Source organism: Panthera uncia, chromosome B1 (assembly GCF_023721935.1).
Source record: "Panthera uncia isolate 11264 chromosome B1, Puncia_PCG_1.0, whole genome shotgun sequence".
In the NCBI taxonomy this organism is placed as follows: domain Eukaryota; kingdom Metazoa; phylum Chordata; class Mammalia; order Carnivora; family Felidae; genus Panthera; species Panthera uncia.
In genome coordinates, this window is record NC_064811.1 from 45948767 (window position 1) to 45966851 (window position 18085).

Genomic DNA, 18085 nt, shown 5'->3' on the forward strand with positions numbered 1-18085 from the left:
AATTCAACACATTAGTGATTGAACCAGTAAGATATTAAGTTTGAGTTAAAATGAATTTGAAAGTGTGGGTATTTATAAGCGAATTTGAAGGTGTGGGTATTTATAAGTGGGTATTTAAAAGGTGAATGTTAAAGTAAGTGTGTTAGCTTAGCCACAAAAGTGGCTAATGATCTACAGAGCAATACATTGTAGCCTTAGGGGTGTAATTTCTACCAGACAGAAATCTGCATGGTATTTGCATGTTTTTCAAAGTCTTTAACAGGCGTATCCAAAGTTTATAAAAATCTAGAAGTACTTGTTTTTGGTTTTGCTATTTCCTCTTTGATGAGTCTCCAGACACTATACATTTGTATGTTGCTGGGACTGAATTGTTTCCCCCAAAATTTGTATGTTGAAGCCCCAACCTCCAATGTAATGGTAGTTGGAGAAGGCGCTATTGTGAAGGGGCTATTGTCATTAGAGTTAGAGGACCTCAGGGTGGTGTGGGGTTTCATGATGGGATTAGTGGTTTTGTAAGGTTAAGAACAGAGAAATCTTTCTCCCTCTACTTTTTGCGGGCCTAGCAAGAAGGTCGTAGTCTGCAAGCCAGGAAGAGGGCTCTCAGCAGCAACCGAATTGGCTGACACTTTGATCTTGGATTTCCTGGCCTCCAGAACTGTGAGAAATAAATGTTTCTTGTTTAAGACACCATCTATGGAGTTTTGGTATAGCAGCACAGGGAGAATAAATAAATGTTATCATGTAGAATTCTAACATACAGAATTGATTAAAGTCAAGTGTGCAACTGGATTGGTATAGGCTATACCCAAACCACTTTAAGAGAGAAAACTAGGGTAGTGTGTGTGTGGTGTAGTGGAACAGGCATAAGAATAAGTGGCCTTCAAGCCGTGTCATTGAAATGATTGTAAAGCTCTGGCTATTTAACCTAGAAAAGAAATTAGTCAAGGGATACTTAATTAACTGTGTTAGTTTTTTGGGTAAAGTCACACACAGAAAGAGCACTCAACTGTTTCATAAAGAGAAACTGAGACACAAAGAGAAGGTTTGTGATAGTGAGTAATGGTAGATATGGAATGATCCATTTATTTACCGAAGGCAAATAATCTCTAAGATTTAAACTATTTTTTTCCATATGATTTTACTCAGAATTTTACCCTAATGTAATACATTACATGCTTCTAGGCTATACATATTCTCCAACAAACACATTTTTGCTACTATAATTTCCTCCACGTTAAAATTTTAGATTGAGTTAAAATTATAATTAAAGTTATAATTATTATCAATATACTATTGGCATTCCTACATATAGAGCTAATTTAAACAAGCAATTATGATGAATTAAATTATTAATTTTGAATGTATTTTTTAATTAGATGGATTGGTTTTCCTTCAATTAGTTCATATATTATACTAGAATGATAAAAATTTCACTATTATTTATTTTATCATACTTGGTTTTTATGGATGTGAGTCCTGAGAAGCCTTGTCTATATGATAAAAGTAGTTGGAATTAGAAGGAATCTGGTTACAGCAATGTAACTCAATTATTTTGGTCACCATATCAATTATATGACAAAAATCACATAGCGTTCTATCATTAAATGTTATTTTTAATGATTTATTACCTGACAATTTGATCTTCTCCTTCAATTTTCTTGAAAGCAAAGAGTTGGAAACCTCCTGCTTTGCAGAGTGATTTGTTACTCACTCATTGGAGCCATTCACTCTCTTGCTACTGATGCCAATATTTCATGTTGTAATTTTTTTTGGCATCCTGAGGGTTCTACACCCCTCAGCAAAGCACCCTGTTAATATTAGGAAATGTGTGAAAAATATGTCTTCCTTTTAGAATGTGGGAGATGGAGATTTGTGAATGTGAGATAGGAAAAGACAAAATCATATGTTTTCTCTGGAGATTTAGTTTTAGAGGAGTGTAAAGGCAGAGTGGGTATTTCAAAATCAATGCCTTTGACTTTGTGTGCAAAGTGTCTCTTAGAAAATGATTACACATACCCAGTGAAACACTTACCCTGTATTGAAGATGGGGGCGGGGGGGAGCTTGTTCATGGAGTATCCAAGGCATCTAAGACACTGTCACTGTTCAATTTCAGAAAAAAATTGTGCATTGGAAAAGTGCATAAAAGCAATAATGAATACAAAACTCTGTGAGTTTGGTGTTATGATTAGCCTTATACAATCAAAGAGAAAATTAAATCGAAGTAGAGAATTCATCATATTTATTACTTTAGATTGTCTGCTCTGAAGTGTTTTGCCATTTTTCTACAAAACGCATTTGATTGATTATAAGTGATGGGTTCTCCTGGGACCTCAGGAACATGACTTATGTGTCCCAGAGGCTATGCACATGGATTCAACCTCCAGTTGTTTAGAATAATTAAGATTGCTAAAGGAAATTTTAAATTATAAGACCATGGTTATTCTTATATATACCAGTATACTTAGTATGAAGTTATACAAAGTAACTATATATATAGAAATGTACTATTTTTTCTCACATATATTTTTCAGGTGTACATACACTAGCAACACAAAAAACATTATTTTCTGTTTTATCAAACATCATGAATACCCATATTATAGTTCACATGTATACGATCATTGATGATTTTATAACTCCTAATATCTTTATATAATATGGAAATGTTATATAAATATATATCAGGAAGTTTTATATGAGCTATTCTCTCTTGTATGTTGTCTAATATTACCATCTACTTTTGGAAGATAAAATTCTAAAAGGTGTCAAACAACCTTCTTAATATGAGGTTGCTTTGCAGTCATGGTAATTATGAATACTGCTTCTTCATATTTCTTTCAAAAATACATTGGAAGAAATATAAACTAAACCATGAATCAACAGTTGACTTCTAGTCTTCATCTAGAATGACTTTTCTTCCTGCTAGATATAGAGCATGGATATAGGATTAAATGCAGATTAAATTCAGCTAAATAAATACATAGTTAAGATACATCATCATTTTTTTCATATTTTAATGCAATGTTTTCATACTGAAAGGCAAACTAGTGGTTTATGCAATATCTCAGAAATTAGTGAAATGGGAGGTGAGAATGAAGTAACAAGTGCTTTTAATAGTGATTTTTATTTCTGGTTAATGTTACTGTGTGTGTATTCAACATGTTAATAAATAGTAACTATAGCTCTAAGCGGCCAAAGTCATAATAGGTATTCTAAAGAATAACACATTTCAGAGGAGGATAACAAAAAGATAATTTCCTTGATATAGATTACAAAGTAAAAAAGAAATCTCTTAATCCATACTTTATCACTCTATTTATTAGACTGTGAACTTCTTAATATCCAAAATGATGAATTTTGAGTGAGGAATTTTATTCCACATATATGCTCAGCAGGTGGTTTTCGAGTGGATATATAGTGAATAGTGTTACTGATTTCTTTATGTTATATAATACTGTGAAATATGATTTTCATCAACTACATATTGATTTTGTTAATTTTTATTCAGTTTAATTTGGTACTCCTCACAAAGTTAGATGTGTATTTAGAAAACAAATAAGATTTAGGTATTTCATTTGGGGGCTTATATCAACTCAGATATACATGTAAACCATCAGATGCCAATAAAGTAAGCACATAATAGAAACCTATCCAGATTTCAGGATAGTGGCTTTCTCTGTGACCTCACTTCTCTAATCGGTCCAAGATGAGTTGTTGCTTTTCAGTTTGTCCAGCTTCTTCCTGTAAGAATGAGAATGACAATGTCCAAGGTCTTTACTCTTCTGAACTGAAACCAGAGCCTTTATGTAATATTTTATGGCAGTAGCAACATGAACAAGAAAAAAAGAATGAGTAATGATGACCTGATGGGGCATTATGATGAAAAAGGGGTGATTCTACTATATAATTATAACAGCTTTTCATTATAGTTAGTAGAACTATATTATTACTATAATAATAACTAGTATTATTTTCTTCTTTCTACTTTTCTATTGTTTCTGAAGTAGGCTCTACACCCAACATGGGGCTTGAACTCATGACCCCAAGATCAAGACTCACATACTCTACTGACTGAGCCAGCCAGGAGCCCCTCTTCTGTTCTTTCTTAGTTTTCTATGACAAACATGTAGTTAATTTGTAATAAATTTCATATAGAACGTTAGGTATGTGCTCCCTCAATTTCAAAATTATATAAAGACTCTTATCAAGTCTTCCCTGGATTTCTTCTGTCTTGTCTAGATTTGGGACAGTAATTGGAGAGAGGGCATGATGGGACTCCTAAAAAACTCATTTCTAGTATTGCTTTTACTCTTAAACGCTGGGTGAATGTAGCATATTTTGTTTTCAAAATCAGATTTTATTAACAGTTTATAAACTTTACTTACCTCTTGTTGGAATTAAAGACCATCCAAATAACTATGAAAAGGTGAGTTATATTCATTAATTTAATAAATATTTATTTTTTAAATGTTTATTTATTTTGAGAGAGACAGAGAGAGCAAGAGCGGTGAAAGGGCAGAGAGAGAGGGAGACAAAGAATCTCAAGCAGGCTCTAGGTTGTCAGCACAGAGCCCAATGTGGGGCTTGAACTCAGGAACCGGGAGATCATGACCTGAGCCAAAACCAAGAGTCCGACGCTTAACTGACTGAGCCACCCAGGGACCCCAATAAATATTTAAATTAGTCTGCTTTCTCCAAAGCATTGCATCAGCATTGCCACACAAGCAAACAGACCTAAACTCTCCTTTTGTGTGGAGTAGTTCTACACTTATTCTCCATTGTGAGCAGACTCTCAGTTGAATAATCAGAGGCATTAAACCAAAAATGTGGACAGTGAAATGTTTGGAAATTTTCAGTAGTCTTTAGAACACTAGGGAAGAAAATCAATACACCTCTCATGGATTATCTGGTTTTAAGCAACTTGGTTTCTTAGTGCTCCTGCCAGGATTAATTATGAGCAAACTGTTCCTGTACATAGTTAAATAAATTGAGTTGCTGTATGAAGTAATTTGATATAAGCCCACTGATTTCAGTGTACTACCTATCAAAACCAATGATTTTGGTATAAGAATAATTATCATTGAGCCCCCATTTTTGCTTGTAGACTTTATATAAAAATAAAAATGCAAAATGATGAGAAGGAAATGAGAATATTGGCTTGGAGAGGTTTTCCATGAATAAAAGGCAGTGTATGTTTTTACTCTCAAACAGTTTATTCAATGAAATACTGCACAGTGGTGGTTTTGGATAGCTCCTATTATTTTCAGGTATAAAGTAACACATAATTGACAGAAATAGGCCATTATTTTTTTCCAAAAATTCATGTCAACATGGTTAAATATGCAAGCACACATTTTCAAAAATTAAACACTAAAATTTTTAGATACAATCATTGTTCTATTAATGTCATCATGCGATTAGACTCACATATACTTCTGCCCCAGTACCACTGTTCTCTTCTCCACATCAAGCTCTAATGTCTGGAGCTGACTGAATATTATTCATAATTACTCTGTCAAATCTGCCATACTTCACCCAGATAGATGATAGCTCCTAAAAAAAGGAAGATCACCAATGCAGAAAGAACTCAAAAGCACTTCAATAATTTGCCATTATTGGGGTGTATGATGTTTCAGAAAATCAATAATTTTCTAATTATGGAAAATTGGCTTGTTTTCACTGAAAGGGCCACCTCAAATACTTTTTTGGAGGGGAACAGGGCAAGAGTACAAATGGAGGCCCCAAATTGCTAAATAAAATATGTTCTGTCCTTTATCCCGACAGGAAACTTCTATAATAACAGCACTGAAGAATGTATATAAGTTATGTTTTTATATGATGTATAGGACTTACATAGGATTTACACATATATGTATATATAACATAATATGATATGTTGTATTATATATTGTCTATTTGTACATTTATACATAAATGTTCATTTATATTTATTTATGAATTTATATAAAAATGTATACTTATATATGTTATAGTTATACATTTATATATTTATATAAAGAGGGAATGTATTTAGGCCTTGACTCAATGGTTGAGGGGGTCACTCAGGAAACTGGGAATTAGCCCGCTTTGTCATATAATAGCTTAGTATTAGTGGACGCTGCAATCTCATTAAGAGTGAACTGTCTGGAAAAATGTTTGCAGGCATTTTTTGAAGGAAAGGTGAAGTGGTATACTAATTTGCAGTCTTATCATCCTGTGGAAGAATACACTGAAATAAACAGTTGACCTGTGTTGATACAGCTGGCCATTGTTGTCATTATAGCACGCTTTAATTTAATCATATCATTTGCTATCACATGCATCATGATAATCACCGTCTCGTGAAGAAGTGTCTAGATCTATGTATTCTTTATTAAATTCTTCTTTCAACATTTTTACTGATGGATTTTATAGGAAAAAATGATTTCGAAAATAAAACTATTGTAGAAAGAAATTTTGTAATTATTTGTACATGAATCTTTTTCTTCATAGCCATGTAAATGTTTTATTTACTTGCAGTGTTTTGTATTACTGGAACGTCACTTTTGTTGCATATTCCCCATGGAGATTTTTTTAAGTATGAGGAATTTAAAAACGTTATGTATTTTAATTTTCTTAGAGTTAGGATGGTTTGAATTTTTATAAGCTACTGCTAACAATTGCCATAGAAAGCAATAGTTCATACTAAGTAGCTACAGAGAAAATTCAACATTAATATAATTTTTTGATCAAACACCACAATTAGGATTAACTCTTTGTACACTTTCTTTCTCCACTCCCACTCTTAACATTTCTCTGCATTTTATATCTTTTCTGAATTAAATCTCTTACTTTCACAGATATTAGGCAGGATTATCATAATTCTTCTAAGAATGATTACTATGTAAAATTTGATATGTTTCATCAAGTTGTCTCACTTTTTGAAAAAAGCTTATTTATTTATTTTGAGAAAGAAAGAGGGAGAGAGAGAGAATCCCAATGTGGGCCTCGAACTCACTAACTATGAGATCACGACCTGAGCTGATCTCAAGAGTCGGATGCTTAAATGACTGAGCCGCCCAGGAGACCCACGTTGTCTCAGTCAGGTACACAGATAAAAAATTGAAAGAAAAATTATAAACAATCTGAATTGTTACAAAAAATTTCATTATTTGTAAACACAGATGAAATATTAAAAAACATCATGAATTTTTGGCCACAATTTTGCTTCTACACCTTTCTTGTTTTCTTTATCAACCATAGTGGAAACATTATAATAAGCTTAACCTCAACAAATATTTGTAGTAATTTCAAAAATTAAGTTTTCGTGTTTCAGTTCTTAGCTTAAGTCAAACCTACATTAACATTTTTTTTAATGTTTATTTAATTTTGAGAGAGCGAGAGAGACACAGACTGTGAGCAAAGTGGGGTCAGAAAGAGAGAGAGAGACACAGAATCTGCAGCAGGCTCCAGGCTCTCAGCTGTCAGCACAGAGCCCAATGTGAGGCTTGAACCCATGAACTGTGGCATCATGACCTGAGCTCAGGTCAGTTGTTTAACCACTGAGCTACCCAGGTGCCCCAAACCTACATTTTTTTGACATTGGGGTTTTGACACCAGGTTTTCTTTTTATTCCTTTTAAAAGTTTTTTTATTTATTTTGAGAGAGAGAAAGAACACTCAAGTGGGAAAGAGGCAGAGAGAGAGAGAGAGAGAGAGAGAATTCCAAGCAAGTTCTGCACAATCATCAGGCGGTAGGACTCAGGGCTCAAATCCATGACTGTGAGATCATTACCTGAGCCAAAACCAGGAGCCAGACGCTTAACCAATTTAGCCACCCACGTGCCCCTTGTTTTCTAATAGTTCAACAATGTGCAAAATAAACATTAGTCGTTCAATAATATTTTTATCACTGATACCATATAATTGAAGTAAATAATATTACATTTACAATTTTATGTATAACTTTTCTCAGTATATTACCTGATAAATTAATAGTTGTATGTTTGCTTTTTCAGGTTAAATAACTATTTGTTTCATTATTATTGTATCCATCCTACCCATTCAGCCATTCTAGCACTTTATTCCAAAATAACTTTTATCAAATCTACCCCTTTTATTGCTTTCTATAAATATATTGCCTCCAGTAACACTAAAATGTAAATATAAAAAGAAAGCATATTATTTTTTTAAGTCCATCATGATTATAATCTTTCCTAGTGTCATCTTGTTTTTGTTGAATTCTGTGAGTTGTTTGGAGTTTATATCACTATTTTTTTTCAGTCGTAAAATTGCATATGCTTATTTGTGTGCAAGTAACATTTCATGATTGACAATTAAATCTTCCTTTTACAAAGAATCTGTAATGGCAGAAATTTTATCTGACCTGTTTGAGAACTTAATGAGAATAATTTTCTTGCTAATTTTCATTGTTTTGGTCAGTAATTATACCGTAATTAAATCATGAATTTGTAATATCCTCATGGCAAATTTTATGTGAGTGATGTTGGATAGAAATCTGTTTAACCTTTATTGTCTCCATTTTTAAAAAATTTAAGCAGACTGCTTTTTTGAAGATTCACTCTCACATTTTAGATTTTTATTCAATGGAATTATTCTTCTATATTTCTAACATGATTTTGACTTATACTCTTACTAATAATCTAAATAACGTGAAGAATAAAAATTAATTGCATTCAGTGTATAATACGTAAATATGTATTCATCAGAAATAAAGTTAGTATAAAATTAAAAAGTAAAACATTTTATACATTTACAAAGGAAATAATTTCTTTTCTAATACATTAAAAGTATCTAAGACATTCAAATCCATTCAAATTATAATTCAATATTAACATTTAAAATTAAATGTATTTAAATAAATCTGAAAATTATAATTCATTTAATTTTTAAAATTAAACTAAAATGTATAATCTGCATAAAAAGAAAACTATTAGTTAAATCAAACAATAAATGACACATTGTGAATTAAGGACATAGTATCATGCTTCCCATGTGTTTTATCTGGTCTTATACAAATTTAAAAGGAATATCAATACATCAATTACTTTTTAGAAAATGTTTCTCGGTTGCTAATTCATCTAATGTCAGTGGTATGTTTATCCATAAGTACCACTGGAATTACAAACTGGAAAAAGAGAGGCAAGAAAATAAACACAGCACCACTGAGAAACTATTCTTTCCTATGCAAAAATCCATTGTGTGAACAACTACCTAAGAGACAAGATTTGATAATTAATTTTCTACATGCAAGTGCTTCTGCTGATAACTCTTCACTGCCCTTCGGAGCAGTTCCATGCCCTACACTGGCAGTGGTTCAGCCCTCAATCCTTTACTCAGATGCTTTTGGTCATGGGACTTGTTGAAGAAAAAGAAACCAGCCTCGCCTTGGGGTTTTAACAAGGTTTACCATGAGATTGAGTATCTAGGGTTGGTTGGGGTAAACAGTGTTGGTGTTGAAAGATAGATCTTAAGTGACAGAAAGTGACATTGGTTCTATAAATGGTTTTGCAGTAACACATGCGGGGACTTGTAAAATATGGGGCCCAGAGCAAGCATCCTCTTGCTGAATTTAAGTGTTCCATGGTACTAAAACTGCATTTAGTTTTCAGTGATATTCATTTTATGGAAAAACATTTCAGAATATTTATAATTTCTGGTTAAGACATTTTCAATTCTTTGTGGATGGAGTCAGACTAAGTAAATCAGATAAAATAAATACATATATTTGTTTTCTTAGAATAAATACAATAAACTGAGATATATTAGGAGTAGAGAGTCACTGTGCTGTAATAGAGAAAATGGTTTTTCTGAGTTAAATTCTGGTTCTATTATCTCAGAACAGTTCTGTCCTTTTCCCTCCAACTAGATGGGCAGGGCTAAGTCTATCTTCAGTGTGTGTCATTGGGTCTCTCTCCTCTGCTTTCCTTCCCTCCTCCTTCTTCCAACTTGCCTGGACTCCTTGGATTTGGGACCTCTTCTTTTCTTCTCCACCGGGGATCCTTTACTTCACCTTGGCTATTGGTTCAAGTTTTTAGACAGTGGGTTTAATCTATATTTTTTTCCAGGAACTTAGAGTATAGGCGGGAGTGATAGGAAAGCAACCTTTTGATACAGCTCCAGAGTAAAACAAATCCTGTTTTTTTTTTCTGTTTCTGTTTTCTGAGTAATAAAAATTAGTTGCATTAATATCCTTAAAGAGTCTTTAATCCCTCTGTGATATCAAACACAGGACTCAAACTCACGAACCATGAGATCATAACCTGAGCTGAAGTTGGATGCTCAACTGACTGAGCCAGCCGGGAGCCCTACCTTACATAGTTTTAAATAGTATTGTTTCTCCATGCAGGCTTTAGGGAAATAATTATATTAATTTACTGTTATATTTGTTTTACAGAATTTTTAATTTTATAAATTTCTTCCTTCAAAACCAGCTAGAAAGGAGTTAACATATTAAATGTTTACATAGTATGAATTTAGATGTAACATTTCTAGTATAAATAGGTAGGTTAGAAAACTGAATAATCACTCCTTATATGACATTCTGCTGCTGAATTTTAGTGTGTCTTTGTGTGTGTGTGCAAGAGGCATGGGCACATGGAAAAATAGAATAGTGAGTGAATATGAGTTTCCTTAATAATTTGATAAACTGCATGTTAACATAGCAAAAAATGGATTGATTTGGACATTTGGTTTGTTGAACATAATCATCTACATAACACACCGAATGACAACATATTTGATTCGGTAATGATATATTTATAAACTGTTACATAGGTGATTGGCAAATAAGATAACTACTATTGAAGAGAACTACAACGATGTATTCAATTTATCATATTTGAATTGTCCAGATCCATTTAATTTGTGAATTAGCAGTAATAACAACAGCAAAAATATTTTAACATATTTTTGTGATAGGTCATTTTATTTTTTTCCATGTCCTAAGAAAAAAACCAAAAAGTACTATTTTGTTTACCTTCCAGCAGAATATGAGAAGCCAGATACTAAGTGTATCAGGAGATAGGACACTAAAAGCAATGTAGGTTGAAAATCATAGTCTTTCAAAATAACCCCATATGAATCAACCTATGCAGACATCTTCTCTATACATCATCAAGCTTGTTAACTTATACAGGGTCATTTTTGGCATTTCTTTGATGGATAGAAATTTTCGCTGTTTTCATCTTATTTAATAACACAATGACATTGTCAATATATTTACCGCAGACAAAAATTAATGACTCTGATGTGTAAGTTCTTTATATTATCACATCATTTAAACTTCACTGCAATTATTCCTGTAAAATCATTGTTGTTAGACCTAATTTTAATGATGAATCACAAAGTACTCAGAGAGCTTATGTGACTTTACTCCTAGGTAGTCATCACAGGATTTAGAATACAATGTTGGACTCTAACGCATGTTCTTTCCCCACTATATTATACTGAATATCTGGTAGATAGAACGAAGACCAACAACTTAAAAGTCTAAGAAGAATTTATTTTTCTGTTACTCTGAAAGAAAGGAATGTATTTTTTATCATGTGGTCTTGAATATATTTCTATCTTTTTCATGAATATTGGGAGATAGTATTTTTCATAAATATGTACAATAGTGTCTCCCATTCAACATGCTCTTTTCCAACGTGGTGACACTTCTCCCATTGAGAGACGGAGGCTAGGTTTCCCCCCTTTGAGGTAAGGAAGTGTTGTGACTCTGGCAGAAATGATGCTATGTTGCTTCTTCATCCAAGTTCAAAAAGACAATTCATGGTTTTCATGGGACCTTACTCTTGCAACCTGGCCACCATTCTCTCAGAAAACCCAAACACTCCAAGGAGAGTAACCAGGGCCCACAACACCATCTGACTTCCCAGAGCTGAAAGCCCAGCACCAACTTGCCAGCCATGTGAGTGAGCCATCTTGGATATGCATCCCCCAGCCCTTGTGCCAGCTGACACCACATAGTACAGACTATGAGCCCTGTTGAGCCCTGTCCAAATGGAATATTTGGGATCAGAACAAATTATTGTTGTTGTTTCAGACACTAAGCTTTTGGGTGGTTTGTTATATAGCAACAGATAACTCAAACAGTAACCTAAGATACAATTTCCTCCAAGGACTGTTTTAAATTCTATATATTTAAGGTAAAACAACACAATGATTTAATGGATATTTTAAGGGCTTTTATTGCTCACACTCATAACTTCTCACCTAAGATGTGACCGTTTTTTGTCTAAACTATTGTAAAATAAAATATACATAACAATGGATAATTACCTCATTAACTTGTTAAAAGCTTTTTTCTTATTGAGAGAGAATGCATTTTAAAAGACAGCATTTTCATCAAAGAAATATTTTTAAACCTCTGATTTGGCAGGAAAAATCAAACCTTAAAAACATTGGTTGCATTCATGAAGTGCTTTTCTTATTAATTGTTGGAGAATGCCAAAGTCTCTTGTGGAACACATGGCAAAACAAGCTGATTAAGAGGCTTAGTATTATTTTTAAATTACTTAATTGCCATTTAATGAAATAGGGAGCTCTGACTTCCACGCTACCTAATAAAATGGTTACTCTGCAAGGAATGAATTGCTGGTTGCACTGACCTTGCAGAGCAAGCTGGGTTTAAAGAAGCCACATAATACATTTCTACAATGATGGTGTGGGGACTGAAAGCCAGATTACTGGAAATGTGCGTGTTAGCATTTATATCTCTTTTATAATTGCTGAAATAATGGCCAACATACATTAAGAAATGTCTGGGTATTCCACTGGGTGCCCTGATTGCAGTGAAACCACATATATGAATACCTCTTAATTGCTAAAGTAATTTCTAAGGAACTAAAAACACAGTTCATTTGCTTTCCCACCCTGCCCTTGGGAACCTGCAATTTTGCTTCATTACAACCACTCAACCTTTAGCCCTCATCCACTTCAAAATGGTTTGCAGTGTTTTATATATAATAAAACAGCCTCCATATGTAGGCATGCACAAATCTGTTATTTTTGTTAGCATACTGTTTCCAAGTTTGGAATTAGATACTTTTGAAGCCAAGAATTTAGCCATATCAATGCATATTTATTATATGTGCTTATTTTAAATATATATATATATATATATACATATATATATATATCCTCCCACTTAGTGAATATATCTTTTTTTAGCAGATCTGCAAGAGCAAATGTATATTTGAAAAGGGAAACTGGGCTACTTTTTGTTTTATTTACTGCAGCATCTGATCAAACTAACTAGCTGGATAAAGACAGAATTTCAGGAGCTCACATTGTGTATCAGATTTCCAATCACTAGTATAAAACACTAATTCCCATGGTAAATTTACCATGAGGTTAAAAAAATAAATCTATGTATCTATATTCATATATGTGTGTGTGTGTGTATACACACACACACACACACACATGCCATATCATAATATATATCTTACATTTATATATCTTATGTATATCTAAAATGTATATTATATATACATCTATATATCTTCTGTTTCTGATGAGATTTTTAAAATTTTTTCCTTCAAGTTCATCTTATATTTTTTCTTTTTTTCTTTCTTTCTTTCTTTCTTTCTTTCTTTCTTTCTTTTTTCTTTCTCTTTCTTTTCTTTGCTTCCTTTCCTTCTTTCTTTCCTTCCTTCCTTCCTTCCTTCCTTCCTTCCTCCTTTCCTTCCTTCCTTCCTTCCTTCCTTCCTTCCTTCCTTCCTTCCTTCCTTTCTTATATGTACTTTCTTTCACAGCCTGGTCTCTTTGTCACTGTATTCACTACCTTCTTCCTGTATATATTATTTACTTTCTTATTGGTAACTGACCAAAATTAATTACCTTATTCTCAAATAACAACACCCAGATTTTCCTTTTTTTCATCGACTTGTAGTTCATGTATTTCAGATGAAGGTGGCAATCTTCAATGTTGGTCACCCAATCTAACTTGTTCAGTCAATACAATCCATTCCTGTGATTACTATAATTAGTTTGGGTTGAGCATGTGACATGCATTTAGCCAATGAAAAGGATCTGGGAAATCATATGTTTTCACTCATATGTGGAACTTGAGAAACTTAACAGAAGACCATGGGGTAAGGGAAGGGGAAAAAATAGTTACAGAGAGGGAGGGAGGCAAACCATAAGAGTGTCTTAGACACAGAGAACAAACTTAGGGTTGATGGGGAGAGAGAGACAGAGAGGGTAAAATGGGTGATGGGCATTGAGGAGGGCACTTGTTGGGATGAGCACAGGGTATTGTATGTAAGCGATGAATCATGGGAATCTACCCCCGAAATCAGGAGCACACTGTATACACTGTATGCTAGACAATTTGACAATAAACTATATTTGAAAAAAAGAAAAAATAAAAATTTTAAATTAAATGGAAAGAAAGAAAGAAAGAAAGAAAAGAAAAGAAAAGAAAAGAAAAGAAAAGAAAAGGATCTGGGAAAGACTACAGACCTGCTAGGACAGACATTTTCTTTCTACTAAAGACTGATCATAACTACTACATAATAACTACTAAAGGCTGATCATAATAACTGGTGGCCATCTTTGTTTCAACAGGAGGAGAGTGTGATGAAGAATGAAGACAGAATAAGAGACAGATGAAAATAGATTTTTGATATTTTAGTAAAGTATATGGATCCAACATGATTTAGGTTGTGGACCACTCAGTTACTTAAGGCAACACCTGTCCGCTTCCTGCCCCTTATTCCCCAGAATCTTTTTTGTTGTTGTTTGCTCAAGTTCACTTGGGTTTCTCTTACTTGCAACTCAAAACATTCTGACTATAATCCTCTTGACTTTTTTTTTCTGTTTTTACATTTCTTCCCTTTAGATCTCTCTGTTTGTTGTCTACTGCACCCCCATCCAATATTCTATCAAATTTTATTCAGTTTACTTTTTCTCATTTTTTCCCATCTTATGTGGCATTATATTCCCTATTTCCTTTAGTACTCTTTCCATTACTCTGCTACCATTTTTTTTTTTTTTGGTTGTATCCATTCTTTAGCCAGATCTAATAAAAATAGATTCCTCTCTGAAATATCTTCCACAACTTATGGTCAGGTCAAACAACTTTAGTAAACTTAATATGTTTAGACAAATTCCAACCACAAAATAGAGAAACTCTATGCTTTTTTTACATTAGTCAAGGACAACAATAGTCACCATTTTCCATCTCTTATATTTTGTTTCTGTACTATCACCATTTGCTTTTAAGAACTAGTCCACTTCAGAAGTAATAAAGTCCAGAATCCTTTGGAACCAGAAAATTATTCTGAAATTTATATGCAAATTAAGGGACATTAGAGGTATATTAGACTTATACTAACAATGAATAGTAACACATAATAAACAAAAAATAATACAATGTACCTATATATTATGTGAAATATAGAGGAGCTAGAGAAACAATATATAATATATGGTGTTTCTTACAATTGATAGCATATGTTCACATCAAAAACTACTTTGAAGAAAATTTCTTTCAAAATGTCATTGCAATGAATTATATTTATAAAACCAAAGTAAGTGTAAAATAAAGAATGACATGTAAATGACAATACGGAGGTTACCATCATGTTTAAATAGCAACCAAGTTCAAAATCCTTCAAATAGGAATTGACCTTACCTGTCTCTTGATCAAGATTACCACTTTTTCATCCAAAACATTCATTTAAATTCAAAGAGTGCTTATAAATAAATGTGTAATTATAGCTGATAGTGACAAGTTTCACAGATCATCTGACTAACATCCAAAAATCCAGATATTTTTGAGGGTTATCCAACTGTAAACAGTCAAGAAGTTCAATTCAATAAACATTTTAATGTACCTTCTTATACTGTGGGAACTAAAATGTTGATAAGATATGTTCTTAGTGCTTTAAGGTAGAGTCTACTGTAGGAGAAGATTCAAGCACATTACCCTATGATAAGTATTCTCACGGGCTTAGCAAAAATTACTCTGAGAAGACAAACTAAGTTATATCTCATTATTTCTGAGGGAGTTAACGAAAAATACCATATAATGAAAGCATTTGGATAAGAGTAAAAGGATATCCTAAATACTGGGTGGAGGTGGGGAAACTATTTCATACAGAGGGTTAACAATGTTACAAAGAAATGGAAATCTAAGAGCATATTGACAAAGACTCTTCCTTGACCAAACTTTAATCAGTTTCTTCTGAACTCTCTTTCCTATTAGGCCTGAACCCTAGTCCTTGTACCAGTCTTTGGCCTGCTCAGCTTAGTTTTAGCAAGTCTTCCCACTGTTAATATCTAACCACCCTTGGTGATTTGATATATAAATTCTTGCTTGCCTTTAGCAAGAAGTGTGTTAGGACAGTTTAGCAAGAATCACCCTATATCTCTTCTTAGTAATTTTCAATCCATTAACCACTTACTCTGTTCATTGGTTCTAAATCCCCAGCTGCATTTCTGTATTTGGAGTTGTAAGCAATCAACTCTCCCCTACTGCAAAACCCCTATTGCAATTGTCTTGCATAAAGTCCCTTGCCATTTTAATACATGTCAGAATATATTTTAATAATATGACACCTCTAAGATATTTAATCAGTATGACTGAAAAATTGCAGGAGATCAACATTATCCCTATGCTTAAGAAGCTTACAATGTATTTTAGGAGATAAATATTAAGTATAATGCAAACAGATACAATAAATTATAAAATAAAGTTATGTATATATATGTTTAGTCTCTGAGAAACCATTTAATTATAATTTGGTAGGAATTGGGAAGGCTTCAAGGAGAGAGAAATAAAGAAAAGAATGCAGTGAAAGTGGGGAAATGCATTCCAGTCAGAGGAAAATGAGTATTTTAAACCATTAAACCTTAAAAGTATAAAGGCTAATGGGAAACCAAATGGCATCTGTGCACAGTGGATGAAGTAAGTTTTGAATTTAGAATATTTAAATTTGTTTGAAGAATTTGTTCAAAGATGACAGATTGGATACAAGTGTTTTCTTTCATTCCCTGCCAAAGTCTCATATAAAAGACATAAATGACATGAAATGGAACACCTCCATAGGACAAAGAGAATGAATGAAGAGATAATAGTGAAATATTTTGAAAAAGGAAAATGGATAAGTGATGATTAACTTCACAAATACCAAACCAAACAAACAGACAAGCAAACTTGATCCTAAAGGAGCAATGAAAAAAAAAAAGACTTCGAAAATTCCAAAACACTCAGGAAATGGTAGCACTGAATACTGCTTGATGTAGGTGCTTTCCAGAATAAAATTCAATGACCTTTAAAGAGAGACAGAAGAGTCAAACTCCGCACAACATATCCACAAAGTCCAGCATAATTTTATGTACATATATATGACATGAAATAAATAACTATAAATATATATTCAGAAAAATTAGTCTAAAATCAATTTTAAAAATAAGAGGAATTGTTAATAGAAATAGAACCCATAATAACTGAGATGTCAGCGTTAGCAGAAAAGATTTTAAAACTCTAACATAAATAGGTACAAGGTAATAAAGAAAAAGATGCACATGATGAGTAAAATGATGGGAAATCAAGTCTGTTCAAATGTCTGGAATGGAAATAGAAATTCCAGGATATAATAGTGCAATATCTAGAATGAACAAATGAATGGGATTACCAGAAGGTTAGCAGCTGCAAAGTAGATAAATAAATAAACAAAGAAACAAACAACAGAAATGACCCAACTCATATTTAAAAAGGGACAAATAATTGAGAGACTATTAAGAGAGCTCAATATTATGTGAGACAACATTAAGAAGTCTGATGTAAATAAGTTGGAATCCATGAAAATGAAGAAAGAGTGAATGATTCAGAAAAAAAACACAGTATTTGAACAAATAATAGTGAAAATTCCCAATATTTTACAAAGTATCCAAATCCAACAAAGCTAAACACACTCAAGTGGGACAAATTTAAAGAAGACAGTCACATCATAGCCAAACACTGAAGATAACACAAATCTTAAAAGCATCCAGAGAAATATGACACACATTTAGTTATCAAGGATATCCATATGAAACCATGCTGATGTATAATCACACATGAGAATAGGTC